This window comes from Acomys russatus, chromosome 9 (genome assembly GCF_903995435.1).
Source record: "Acomys russatus chromosome 9, mAcoRus1.1, whole genome shotgun sequence".
Classification (NCBI taxonomy): Eukaryota; Metazoa; Chordata; class Mammalia; order Rodentia; family Muridae; genus Acomys; species Acomys russatus.
The window spans coordinates 64165435-64179221 of record NC_067145.1 but is presented as its reverse complement, the minus strand read 5'-3'; the positions used below and the strand labels follow the sequence as shown (position 1 = coordinate 64179221).

At 46.2% G+C, this 13787-nt stretch overlaps 1 protein-coding gene across 3 annotated transcripts in view; it reads left to right on the top strand.

Moving 5' to 3' along the window:
• The first annotated feature begins 12747 nt into the window (after positions 1-12747).
• Zmynd11 (zinc finger MYND-type containing 11) overlaps positions 12748-13787 on the top strand; it is an 85101-nt gene continuing 84061 nt past the window's right edge. The window contains exon 1 of one of the 3 annotated variants that reach the window (XM_051151465.1): positions 12748-12943. The gene's annotated coding sequence lies outside the window, so the exon portion shown is untranslated. Of the gene's footprint in view, positions 12944-13258; positions 13325-13684; positions 13736-13787 lie in introns of those variants that run through there. The other 2 variants (XM_051151467.1, XM_051151466.1) reach the window with 2 other exon arrangements.

The window sequence follows — 13787 nt, the reverse complement described above, 5'->3', positions numbered from 1 at the left end:
TCAGGTCAGCTGTGCTGACTTGCTGCAGAGCAGTAAAAATTCCTTCTCAGGGAACTTTAACTGAATGTTGAGAAAGAACAGAGCCAATGTGACAAGGGCTATATGTGACAAATAGAGGGCAGAGAAAGGAATGTCTTTAAGCAAAACGATCCTTGAGTCAGGGTTGCATAACCTCTTGACACACATGTCTTATGTCTTGGGCCAATGTACAAAGATCTGGTGGTTCCAGATGCCTGCAGTCAAAGGGCACAGATGGCGAAAGTTGACATTCTCAGCACGTGCATGCACCCTCTTTCCTTCGAGGTGTTCTGTTCTGTGGTTAAATAGCTCATTGACGTCCACCTGGTGACTTTATTTTTTATTTTCACAGAATTTACATGAAATGCTATTCTGAGAAATTTCTTTTAATAAGGCCCAACATATTCTTAGATTACCATTGTTCTAAAGAAAACAGTACTAGCTGGCTTCACATTTATTTTAATATATTCAGATGTAGGGTCTCACATAGGCCAGGCTGGTCTTGAACTCACTGTGCCGTGTGGCTAAGAATGACCTTTAGCATTGGACTCTCAGGCCTCCTTCTCAAAGTGCTGAGGTTACAGGTGTCCAGGGATCAAACTGGGGGCTTTGGGGCTGTGAGACAAGCACCCTGCCGCTGGAACACGGCCCCTGTCTCTAATCCACGCTTACCTTCACTTCTCTTTTCCTTTCTCCTTACCTTCTAAGATCATGTTCTGGGTATGGTTCAGTATAGAGGTAAGAGGAAAGATCTGCCTCTGCACAACATCATTAATAACCACAGGTTTGTTTCTCTGACTTACACAAATGGCTTCAGCTTGACCCTTACAACCAGAGCGCTGTTCCTCTTTTAAGGGAGTGAGTCTCTTCTTAGGAATTTTTATCAGAAATATGTTTTTCCTGGATTATAGGGTTTGGTTGAGGATAACTGATTACTAAATGAATGTAATTTAGTTACAGAAGAAGTTTTTGATAAGCCAATATTTTATGTTATAGCTAGTTAGTATAATTGTAAACTGAACACAAGCACAAGAAAAGAAGAAAAACCAAATCACAGAGTCTTGTTTGCCAGAGGTTAATATATTAAATATTTTGTATCATCATCTGTTTTTCTAGTAAGTATACATGTTCCTTTCCATATGATACATAATAATTTTCCAAAAATTTATATTCTAATTTCCATGATATCATAACCTTTATAAGATAACTCCCTAATGGTTACATAAAATGTACTATGTTGACAACTTACAACTCAAGTGTGTGTATATGTATGCGCATGGATGCCCCTTTGAATCTGAGGAGGTGAGAGGACAAATCAGTCCCCGCCTTGTACTGCCATACAGAGTGGCAAGCACCTTTTACCTGATGAGCTGTTGGGGTGGATGTGGAGTTACTATGTCCTCAAGCGTCAGTTGCTTGTCCCCACAGAACTGTTCTATAAGCAAAATTCTTACGTATCCAAAATGACATGTAAACTTTGCCTCCCAAATTATCCCTGACTGGCTAAATAAAGTTACCTACAGCCTGGACTGGACAGAAGAGAGGTGGGCAGAGGCGAGGTTCGAGGGCTTGGGAGCAGCAGAGAAACCATGAGGAGAGAGGAGCAGGTCGCTATGAGTTAGCACGAACTGGAAGTGCCTGGCCAGGAGCAGCTTGCTCTGAGGATTGGCATGATGGAAAGAAGCAGCCCAAACGGAAAACATGTGCAAGGGTTTATGGGGGTTTGGGCTGCAAGTCAGACAAGGTAGCTTAGAAGGTTAATATCTGCTCAGCCCCAGTGCATTAAGGCTCATCAAAACTCTAGAGTTGCCAGGCGTGGTGGCGCATGCCTTTAATCCCAGCACTCAGGAGGCAGAGGCAGGCGGATTGCTGTGAGTTCAAGGCCAGCCTGGTCTACAAATCGAGTCCAGGACAGCCAAGGCTAACACAGAGAGACCCTGTCTCGAAAAACAAAAACAAACAAACAAACAAGAAACAAAACAAACAACAACAAAAAACAAAATCAAAAACTCTAGAGTTAAGGAATAACTGCTGCCTTAATAATTATATGAATCAATATTAAATATAGATAATAATTCAACAATGAAGCATCTTGCTGGCCCCTTTGCTGTTACACATAAGCATCACCTTGCTGACATCATATACCGCTTAATAAAGGATTTCAACTTGTGTTTAACACCTGTCAACTAAGCTCCTAGAATAGAAACCCTTGGCTATGTGCTAGTTAGAAATACACAGAGGTTCTGTTTTGTTTTCGGTCTCTGTTTCTGTTGCAGTGCTGACTGAACTCAGGGTCTTGCACAGGCCGCTGAGTTACATCCTCATTTCCTAAAGAGTTTTCATCACTATCATTCAGAACATTAGTAAGTATATAGGAAGCTGTATAAAATGTTTCAATATTTTTTAATAATACATACTCAGTGTTTTGCATAGTGGTTCTTTAACTATTCTAATTGAGAGTCAGCAAGATAGCTGAGCAGGTAAGGTGCTTTGCCAACACGCATGATTAGCTAGTTTTATTCCTTGAATCCACATTGTAGAAAGATAGACCAGACTCACTAAATTCTTCTGATCCTCACACATGTGCCATGGCATGCAAACACATGCACATATACATACGAACAATGTAAAATAAAATAACACAAATGAGAGAACAGAGCTGGAGAGATGGTTCAACACGTAAGAAGAGCATTTGCTGCTCTTGCAGAGGACCTAAGTTCAGTTCCCGACACTCATATTTGATGGCTGAAAAGCTGCGTGAGATCTGATGCTCTCTGTTGACTTTTGGAGGCATTCTACATATGTGCACTTACCGCCACCACCCCATTACATACACATGCTTATATATTGTTTTTTAAAAAAATAAAAAATATCATTGCTAATCTTAAAAGCCAAAAATGTGCTGTTTCACTTTTACTTTCACTTCTATTCTGGGTGTACTTCCAAACAGAGATACGTAGATAAATCAGTACAAATTAAAAACAAAAAGCAACTAGCCCCTAAGATTAACGTGGCCTCTCTAAGCCAGAAGGGAGAGTAGGAAGTGCTTCAGCTGCCTGAGGTGGCTCCGCAGCTGCCATGGGCCCAGAAGCATCACACTTTCTGTCTGGCAGTTGAAGACACACAGCTTCCTGTGTTCGAGATTCTTAGAGCAGCTAAGTTTAAAATAAGGAAGTAGGGCTGTCTAGCTTTGCTCTAGTGTCAGCTCACTGTGACACACAGGTGAACTGACCACTCATTCTGTGAGAGTTAATATCAACTATCGAAGGAAGCATTAGGAGACTGTAATCATTGTTTAAGAAAGCATAATTCAGCTCTACGTTTTATTCAATTCTTTTCCTCTAGATTTTTATTTCCTGATATTTTACCTGGGAGATCTAGCATGCTTAATAGATTGTATATTTTTAATTTTATTTTACTGTTTGTTTGTGTTGCTTATGCATGTGTATGTGGCACATGAGTGGGCGGTATATGCACATGAGTGTGGGCGGTATATGCACATGAGTGTGGGTGGTATATGCACATGAGTGGGCGGTATATGCACATGAGTGGGTGGTATATGCACATGAGTGTGGGCGGTATATGCACATGAGTGTGGGCGGTATATGCACATGAGTGTGGGCGGTATATGCACATGAGTGGGTGTGGTATATGCACATGAGTGGGCGGTATATGCACATGAGTGGGTGGTATATGCACATGAGTGTGGGCGGTATATGCACATGAGTGTGGGCGGTATATGCACATGAGTGTGGGCGGTATAATGCACATGAGTGGGGCGGTATATGCACATGAGTGTGGGCTGTATATGCACATTAGTGTGGGCGTATATGCACATGATGTGGGGCGGTATATGCACATGAGTGTGGGCGGTATATGCACATGAGTGGGCGGTATATGCACATAGAGTGTGGGTGGTATATGCACATGAGTGTGGGCGGTAATATGCACATGAGTGTGGGCGGTATATGCACATGAGTGTGGTCGGTATAGTGCACATGAGTGGGTGGTATATGCCACAATTAGTGTGGGCGGTATATGCACATGAGTGTGGGCAGTATTGCACATGAGTGGGTGGTATATGCACATGAGTGGGCGGTATATGCACATGAGTGTGGGTGGTATATGCACATGAGTGTGGGCGGTATATGCACATGAGTGTGGGCGGTATATGCACATGAGTGTGGGCGGTATATGCACATGAGTGTGGGCGGTATATGCACATGAGTGTGGGTGGTATATGCACATGAGTGTGGGCGGTAGTAGTATGGTAGTCTGCACAGAGTGGGTGGTATATGCACATGAGTGGGCGGTATGCACATGAGTGTGGGGGTATATGCACATGAGTGTGGGTGTATAATGCACATGAGTGTGGGCGGTATATGCACATGAGTGTGGGTGGTATATGCACATGAGTGGGTGGTATATGCACATGAGTGTGGGCGGTATATGCACATGAGTGGGTGGTATATGCACATGAGTGGGCGGTATATGCACATGAGTGTGGGCGGTATATGCACATGAGTGTGGGGGCGGTATATATGCACATGAGTGTGGGTGGTATATGCACATGGTGTGGGCGGTATATGCACATGAGTGGGTGTGGTATATGCCATGAGTGGGTGGTATATGCACATGAGTGTGGGCGGTATATGCACATGAGTGGGTGGTATATGCACATGAGTGGGCGGTATATGCACATGAGTGTGGGTGGTATATGCACATGAGTGTGGGCGGTATATGCACATGAGTGTGGGTGGTATATGCACATGAGTGGGTGGTATATGCACATGAGTGTGGGCGGTATATGCACATGAGTGTGGGTGGTATATGCACATGAGTGTGGGCGGTATATGCACATGAGTGTGGGGTATATGCACATGAGTGGGTGGTATATGCACATGAGTGTGGGCGGTATATGCACATGAGTGTGGGTGGTATATGCACATGAGTGTGGGTGGTATATGCACATGAGTGTGGGTGGGTATATGCACATGAGTGTGGGCGGTATATGCACATGAGTGTGGGTGGTATATGCACATGAGTGGGCGGTATATGCACATGAGTGGGCGGTATATGCACATGAGTGTGGGCGGTATATGCACATGAGTGTGGTGGTATATGCACATGAGTGGGCGGTATATGCACATGAGTGTGGGCGGTATATGCACATGAGTGTGGGCGGTATATGCACATGAGTGGGTGGTATATGCACATGAGTGGGTGGTATATGCACATCAGTGTGGGTGGTATATGCACATGAGTGGGTGGTATATGCACATGAGTGGGTGGTATATGCACATGAGTGTGGGTGGTATATGCACATGAGTGTGGGCGGTATATGCACATGAGTGTGGGCGGTATATGCACATGAGTGGGCGGTATATGCACATGAGTGGGGTGGTATATGCACATGAGTGTGGGCGGTATATGCACATGAGTGTGGGTGGTATATGCACATGAGTGTGGGCGGTATATGCACATGAGTGGGCGGTATATGCACATGAGTGTGGGCGGTATATGCACATGAGTGTGTGTGGTATATGCACATGAGTGTGTGTGGTATATGCACATGAGTGTGTGTGGTATATTCATATAAATGTGCAGGTGAATGCACCCATGCATGCATCTCAGGCCAGAAGAAGATTCTACGAGTCTTCTATTGTTCTCTGCCTTATTGCCTTGAGACAGGGTAGATCATTGAACTGTATGATTGTTGTTTAAGCATGGCTGCTAGTCAAGGAGCTCTCAGGATCAGCTGTCTCTGCTCCAGATTCCTAAAGTTGTACATACACAGCAATGGCTAACTATTTTTTAAATGGGCTCTGGGGATTTGAACTCAGGGCCTCATGATCACACAGGAAACACTCTTACCCATGGAGATATCTCTCCAGCTCCAGTAGATTTTATTCTTCATATTTTATTTATTTTTAAAAGATTTATTTATTATTTATTATTATATATACAGCTCTGCCTGTATGTACACCTGCAGGCCAGAGAAGGGCATCAGATCACATTAAGATGGTTGTGATGCTGGGAATTAAACTTGGGACCCTTGGAAGAGCAGGCTGCACTCTTAACCACTGAGCCATCTCTCCAGCCCCATTCTTCATATTTTAAGGAATTAACCATGAGGCATAAATCTCTTTCAAATAATAAAAGAGGAAGCAGAAGTGCAAATGTTATCATATGTTTGGCTATTTCTAGAGGATAATTAAATAAAATAAACTATCTTGTTACCTTCAATGTCCCTATTCCAGGATTTAAATTTTTTTCTCTCCATACTTTGGAATTACAAATCCAAACCATGTTCACTGGTGGCATCAGTTCTTTCTGTCAAGTATCTGAATATAAAGGAAAGAGTGCATGAGTAGTTCAAAAAGGGTGGGAGAAGGTCCTTTAAAACAAGAACCAATTCCAAAGACATGGGAAGGAAGTTCACTGGCTGATGCTGTCTTTGACAGGAAGTTCTACAGGACTATAACCAACAGCTAATTGCCAAATCTCAACTATAGATTTGCTGCTCTTTCAAAGGACCCAGGTTTGATTTTCAGCACCCAAGATGGTTCACAATCAACTGTAACTTCAGTCGTAGGAGGAATCTAACTCCCTCTTTTGTCCTCTGAGGCATGCAAGTAGCACACAGACATACATACAGGCAAAACACTCATATACATTAGGGAAAAGCTAAATCTCAACTGTCACTGAGCTTGAGGAGAATAAAAAATGAAATCTTAAACACTGTAACAATAGCCACAATAGCATGTAGTTTTGTTGGCAGTGGTGAGATTTGAACCCACAGCTTGTGCATAATAGGCAAGCACTCTGCTACTGAGTTATACCCACAGTGCACTGTATTGGTTCAGATTTGTTTGTTTGTGTGTTTGGGTGTTTTATTTACATATATGTCTTTGTACCATATATGTGTCTGGTGGCAGAGGGTACCAGAAGAGGGTGTCAGATCCCCTGGAACTGGAGTTACAGACAGCTGTAAGCAACCATGTGGATGCTGGATATTGAACCCCCAGATCATTTGGAACAGTAGCCACTGCTCTTAACCACTGAGCCATCTCTCCAGCCCCTGTAGGGATTTTAAAGGTACAAGTTTTTATTTGCTCCACAGACAATGATAGTCTAGACTGCTAACTTGCTATGTAACCAATTTCTATAAAATCTTACACTCAGAAGGGCTCCACATGGTCAGATAGCAATATTGGCTAAGTGCAGGTGTCCTTCCTTCATTCCTTCGTTCCTTCCCCCAGAGTCTAGAGGAGGGCATCAAATCCCCTGGGAGATGAGTCATGGGAAGTTGGGAGTCGCCCTACATGAGTGCCAGGAACCGAACTTGTGTCCTCTGGAAGAGCAGCGCACACTCTTACCCACTCAGCAGCCATCTCCCCAGGTTTGGTCTTTATTGTAATGCCTACCCAGTACACGCAGTCCTTCAGAGAGGAACTGTCAGACTGCAAACTTTTCTCCTCCTCAAACCTGAAAAAACGTTGACATGATATCCTGAAAAGAGGTCAAAGGAAGCATAGGAGGAAAGCAAATAAAATAGACTGCACAGTGAAAGCACAGGAGTATAAAGATAGGTGTGCTTAAATAGAGCCTCATGTCATAGGAATGTGGGCTTATGAGCTGAAGGGAGGTGGCCCACACTAGAAAGTTCCAGGAAGATGTGCCCAGTAAGGCAAGCCTATCTTGTCTTCCAGGTAGTCACCACCTGTGACTTAGCTAGGTTAGATATAAAACCCAATCTCTCCTCGTGGAAAGATCATTTTAGAAGGTATAAGCCCAAGACTCCTTTCTAACATAATGTATAACTAAGAATCATCCAAAGAGCATAGGCAGTAAGCTGTTCTCTGAGAATGGAGCTCTAAGAACAGGGATTGACTGGCAAATTTTCAGACTTCATTCTATGTGTGTGTATGCGGAGAACAGAGTCCAAGACAACCTCCTCTGTCACTCTCCATTTGATCTGTTTTTCACACAAGGGCTCTCACTTAAGCCGGTGCTTAATGATTGGGTGGACCGGCTGGCTAGGAGCTCTGCGGCTCTTTTTGTCTTTGTCCCCCTTGGTGCTGGGATTATAAAGTCACACTCTCATACCAGACATTGTATGTGGACTCTAGGGATCAAATCTCAAGTTCTCTTGCTTGCGTAGCACTCAGGTTACCACCTGAGTCATCTCTCCAACCCCTAATGGCGCTCTCCTTCTTAGGAGCCTCTGAAAGACTTTGGTGACTCAACATCTTGGACACCCAGGGAAAAGGCATCTTGCCTTTTGTCTACCTTGGGTAGACTCTGAAGTCTGTCTTCCTCCATCGTAAATGTTTACATGAAAAAGACAAAATTTCCTGGGACGTGGCAGTGATGTCCACATGAAATCTATTCTAGTTTTGGCTGTTGACAGGAAGGGAACAAAAAGGAGCTGGAAAGCAAGAATGAGTCTCTCCACGAGCCATCTACTGTCCACCAGGTGACAGGCTTGAACCACAGTCTCGCCAGCATAGCAGCGGTACAGAGGCTGAGCATCACCACACATGATGAGAGGTCTCAACTCAACCATCAAGACTAGCGGCAGAAAGACAGAAGGCAGCCAGCCAAGGCAGAGGGAGAAATAAGAGTGCATGGAACAAGCTATTGCAGAAAATAGCATTTTACAAAGGACCTTAGAAGAGTTTAGGGGCTCAGAGCGATGGCTGGGGAGATTGCTCAGTTAGTAAGGCGCTGGCCATACAAGCAGGAGGACATGAGTTTGCTCCTCAGAACTAACATTTTTGTTTTCTTTTGTTCTGTTTCTTTGGGAAAAAAAATGAGTGTGGTGACACATGCTTGCGATCATAGCTTTGGGGATGTGGAGACAGGCAGATCCCTGGGGCTTGCTGCTTGCTAGCCAGCCAGCAGAGCCTACTTGTTGAATTCTGGGCCAGCAAGAGTCATTGTCTTAAAACACAAGGTGGACTGTGTCAGAGGAATGGCACCCAAGATTGAGTGCTGGCTTCCACATGTGCCTTTGTGCGTGTGTGTGATCAAATATCCACACCCACATCCACCTACCAAAAATCAGAGCAGGCAGCCAGAGCTGGAGGACCAATGCTTGTGGAACCCCGAAGTTCATAAAAGTCTGTGCTAATGGGAACATAACACGCAATTAGTAAGCTCCCTTCAATTACAGAGGGAGCTGTCATGGGGAGAAGTTGCTACTTGCCAAAAGTTATGTAACTAGCCCTAGTGAAGTCTGCTGAGGATGGAGTCTTGACTGGCATTCCTACAGGTGTACATGAGGGCTGCAATGGTTCAAGTTCTTCTCCTGTAGCGATTAGCCTGGAGTTAGGGGGATCAGAAATCTGCTCTATACTTGGCTGTTAAGACAGGATGGGAGTAACAGGAGTTGGAAATACACCTGTGATATTCAGGGAGCAGCTGGTGTCCTCAAGTGTCCTGCCTTTTTGATTCTAGGAGGGGATAGTGCAGAACTTGTTTGGTGTTACATAGTTAACATAGTTAACATAAATCCCTAGCTCATTTACTATCCCTGGCTACTGTTTTACAAATAGTAGTCACAGCAGTCACACATAGCAGAATCCCTTTATTATGAAATTTTAATTAGTATACATTAAAAAAAAAAAAAAAAAACTACCAGCAGGGAAGATGGCTCAGTGGGTGAAGTATGAGGCCCTGATTTCGGATCCCCAGCACCCAGGTAATAATGGCTGGATGTAGCAGTATGTCTTTAAGTCCAGTACTAGGGGTGGAGGAGGGCAGGGACAAGGATGCCAGGAGCTAATGGTCAGCTTCTCTATGGGAAAGTGAGCTCCAGGTTCATTGAGAGACCTTGTTTCAAAAGACATGGGGATGCAATTGAATGCACCTTCATACACACATGCAGGCATGCATGCATGCACCACACACATATACACTCAATGAAGAAAAAAAAACCTGTAATACTTACAGGACAGAGCCTTACCAGCACTTGGCTTTTTCACATGAGACCACCAACTTTCCCTGCAGCATTTTTCATTTAACTGGTACTGTGTACCTAGCACGCGTGTAAATACAGCATGACAAACTAGCTTGTGGTTTGGGGAGAGATACAGGGAAGGCCTCGTTAGACTGAGCTCTAGGAACATTTCTTTGTAGGCACATTCTACATTAGTAACAGTACAACAATCAGATGCTTTCTGTTCATTTATTTCTCTACAATGTACTTTTCTTCTTAGTTCCTGGAGCTATACACAGAGGTGCCCGAAGTCTATGCTATCGGCGAAGAGATATCTAAATGACTCTGCTTACGCCATTCACTCCCCAGCCCCCCCAGAGACAGGGTTTCTCCGTGCAGCCCTGGCTGTTTTGGAGTTCCTTTGTAGACTAGGCTGGCCTCAAAATCACAGAGATCCACAAGCCTCTGCCTCCCAAGTGCCGGGGTTAAAGGCCCGTGCCACCATGCCTGGGGTCATTTACCTTTTAATACCAAACAGAGATCCAAAGCTAAGGCATAACAATAAAAGGAAAACGGAGAACACTGCCCTTCTGAGACAGGGGCACCTGAGCTAGTAAGACAACCAGCAGCTAGCAAGCCAGCAACCTCAGGGCTCCGCTCCACAGAAGACTTCAACTGTCTGCAGCAGTAAATATGTTTCTTCTTGAGTCCCAATAAATATCTGCTGGATTTTATTAAGAAAAAAAAAAAAAAAAAAAACAGAACAAAACAGGTGAAAATGCACAAGAAGTAACTACTCATAAACATATTTTAGAGTGAGGCCACACTTGCTTCTGACGTGATTTACACACCTTTACAAATTTATTAGTCTCTTTGTGCATGTGTGACTTCCTTTTATATACCCCTCTCCAGCCCATTCCTGAAGAATTTTGGATATTTTTTTTCCACTCCAAATCTCATAAATATTCACCTATATGTTTTTCCTAACTTTGGAACTATTTCAGTTTTTGTATGACTTAAGTTTTTCTAAGGCTGAAGCTCTTTTCATTTAGACCCTATTTTTAAAAAGTATATAATGTAAGAATATAATTCATTTTCTTAACAGTCTTAATTGCTTGAATAGTCTCTGCCGTCTGTATTCCTATGATTTTTATCAACTCAGAATATAAAAAAACAAAAAACAATCTGTTTAATAGAAATTATGAAGCACAGAGTGCATTGGTTGGGGCCAAGGAAGAAGAGGAGGAGGGCTGTGTGGGAGTCTGTGAAACACACCTGGATGGGTGCAAACCAGCTGTCCTGTCCATCATTCCTCCAGTTTCTCCCCCAGAACCTCAACCTTTTGCCTTCTTTTCACAACCTAGTACATAAATCCAGGGTATGTCACAGGTTGCATGGAAGCAACTAAATTATTTTGGTCTTCCAGACCTCCCAACCTCTAGCCACTGGCCTTCTGACCCACTCTCATGTACTCAACCAGTTGACAGACAAATGCAGTTAATAAAGCTGTTGGGCCGAGGAACTAGAGCAAAGGAATAGGAAATTGTATGGTTAAGTCATCTAAGAGAGGTGTATATAAGAGTAGAAGTTATTTCTGTATTTCTATTCAGTATAACTGGGGTGGGGGGATTAATTATGCAGTTATTTTCTGTCCTAAAAGGACTCTCTCTCTCTCTCTCTCTCTCTCTCTCTCTCTCTCACACACACACACACACACACACACACACCTGTCATACTTGAGTGCCCTCTGTAAAATACAAAGAAATAGAAATATAGAAGTAGGCATTCCTCTATAGCTGAAAGTAAGATCTTTTAAAAAGGTGATTCACTTAAATATGCCTCCCAGCCTAGCATATCCAATCAGACATGGGTAGGTGGGGTCTGGGGATTGAACTCCTCAGGTTTGGTGGTGAGTCCCTTTAGTTGCTGAACAATCTTGCTGGCCACTCATGGTGTATTTTATTATTTAAATGAATTATAAATATTTCATGATCCTTGAAGTGGGAAAAAAAAAAAAAGCCAGAAACAAATACAAGCAACAAAAGATCTAAACACTACTCTCTGAGATTCGGCTATCAGTGGCAGGGCTGTTAACTGTTCAAAATACCATGTTTTTTGTGACAGGGTTTCTCTGTGTAGCCTTGGAGGTCCTGGACTTGCTTTGTAGACCAGGCTGGCCTCAAACTCACAACAATCCACCTGCCTCTGCCTCCCGAGCGCTAGGATTAAAAGCATGCGTCACCACGCCTGGGCAGAACCCTAGATTTCTAGAGGAGTCTCCAAAGATTTTCAGGCACATATATCCAATGAGAGTAGGGGCAGACAATTTTGGCTAACAGGGTTTCCTTTGAAAACGCCTAGTAGGCAAAGGTTATTAGGGCAATGCATGACATCTGTATGTGCTTTTATCTCTGCAAATTTTCCCCGAAGACGTTTTAAGCCATATAGCTTAAGGGATCTTCTCTGATTAGATCTAGAATTACTCACTGAAAGGATAACCCACGTCTCGCAGCAATTTGTAATGTTCTAACCAGATTGATAATGGGTGGTCCATTCTTTCTAACTGTCTCTTTAGTGCATAGACGGGATGAGGAACTTGGGTGTTTCTGCAACTCTCTCTCTCTCTCTCTCTTTTTTTTTTTTTTAGCACAGGGCTGGAAAGAGGCGGGGCGGGGCGGGGGATACTATCTTACCCACTCGGGTCAAGTGCACGGGCGAGTGCCTGTCCAACAACGGAGCCATTGAGAGCCAAGCCCAAGTGTGGAGCGGGTCCACCCCGCGTGCAGCGTAGCAGCCCGCGGGCTTGGCCGGATCCTAACAATGCTACTACCCCTCGCGCCTCGGTGCTCGGCTGCAGCGCGCGCCGGCACGTACGCAAGCCTGCACGCGTGTGTTGGTAATGGAGCTCGCGTGCGGGCCCTTTAGAACATGCTGAAGCCGATTTCTCCAGGAGAGGCGCGGAAGGCCAGTCGCCCGGGGAAGGTAGGAGCCGGGTGCGGGTGCGGCGCGCTCCCCGGGAGCCTTCGGGGCGGGGGAGGCACGCCGGCGGCCGCCCGCGCGAGTCCCGCGCCTGCCGCTAGAGCACCCCCCCCTGCCCCACGGTGCGCGGCTCGGCCCAGGCCCCACGCGGGGGGGGGGGGGACACTCGAGCGCACACAATGAACCCCGAGGAGGAGGCGGAGGCCGCGAGCCGCCCGCCGCACCGAGTGAACCGCCGCTTGGTGGTGGTGGTGGCGGCGGCGGTGGGGGGGGGGGGGGAAGGATGCCAACTCTCCCTCCCACAACCCTCCCCCAACCCCTCCACCACGGGCGTCCTCTGCAGCCCCGCAGGCCCCGCGCCGCCGTCGGGCTGAGGAAGACGCGGTGAGCGGGCGGGCGGGCGCGCGCGGCGGCCCCGGGGCCTCTAGCCGGCGCGCGATACCCCGGCAGTCCGGGCAGCGCCTTCCTCCGGCTTCGCCCCGGCGCGCGCCGAGGCTTTTTTTTTTTTTTTTCCTCCCTGTGGCAGAAAGCCGCCGCCAACATGGCGCCCCTCGAGCCCCGAGCCCTCCGCGCTGAGCCAGCGAGCTGGTTGGGGGGGGGGGGGAGCCGGGGAGGAGGAGGAGGAGGAGGCGGCGGCCTGCGTCCCCCCCACCGCCCCCCCCCACAGCTCCCGCCCGCCCCCCAGCGCCCGTCGCCGGCTGAGGCCCGAGAGGCGCCGGGCGGCGGGAAGGAGGCGGCTCCGGAGGGAGGGGGCCGGGCGCGGCGGCGGCGGCGGCGGCGGAGCGGAGCATAATGGTGGGGAAAGCTCGGCGGCGTTGGCGGCGGCGGGGCGGGCGGAGGCGTCCGT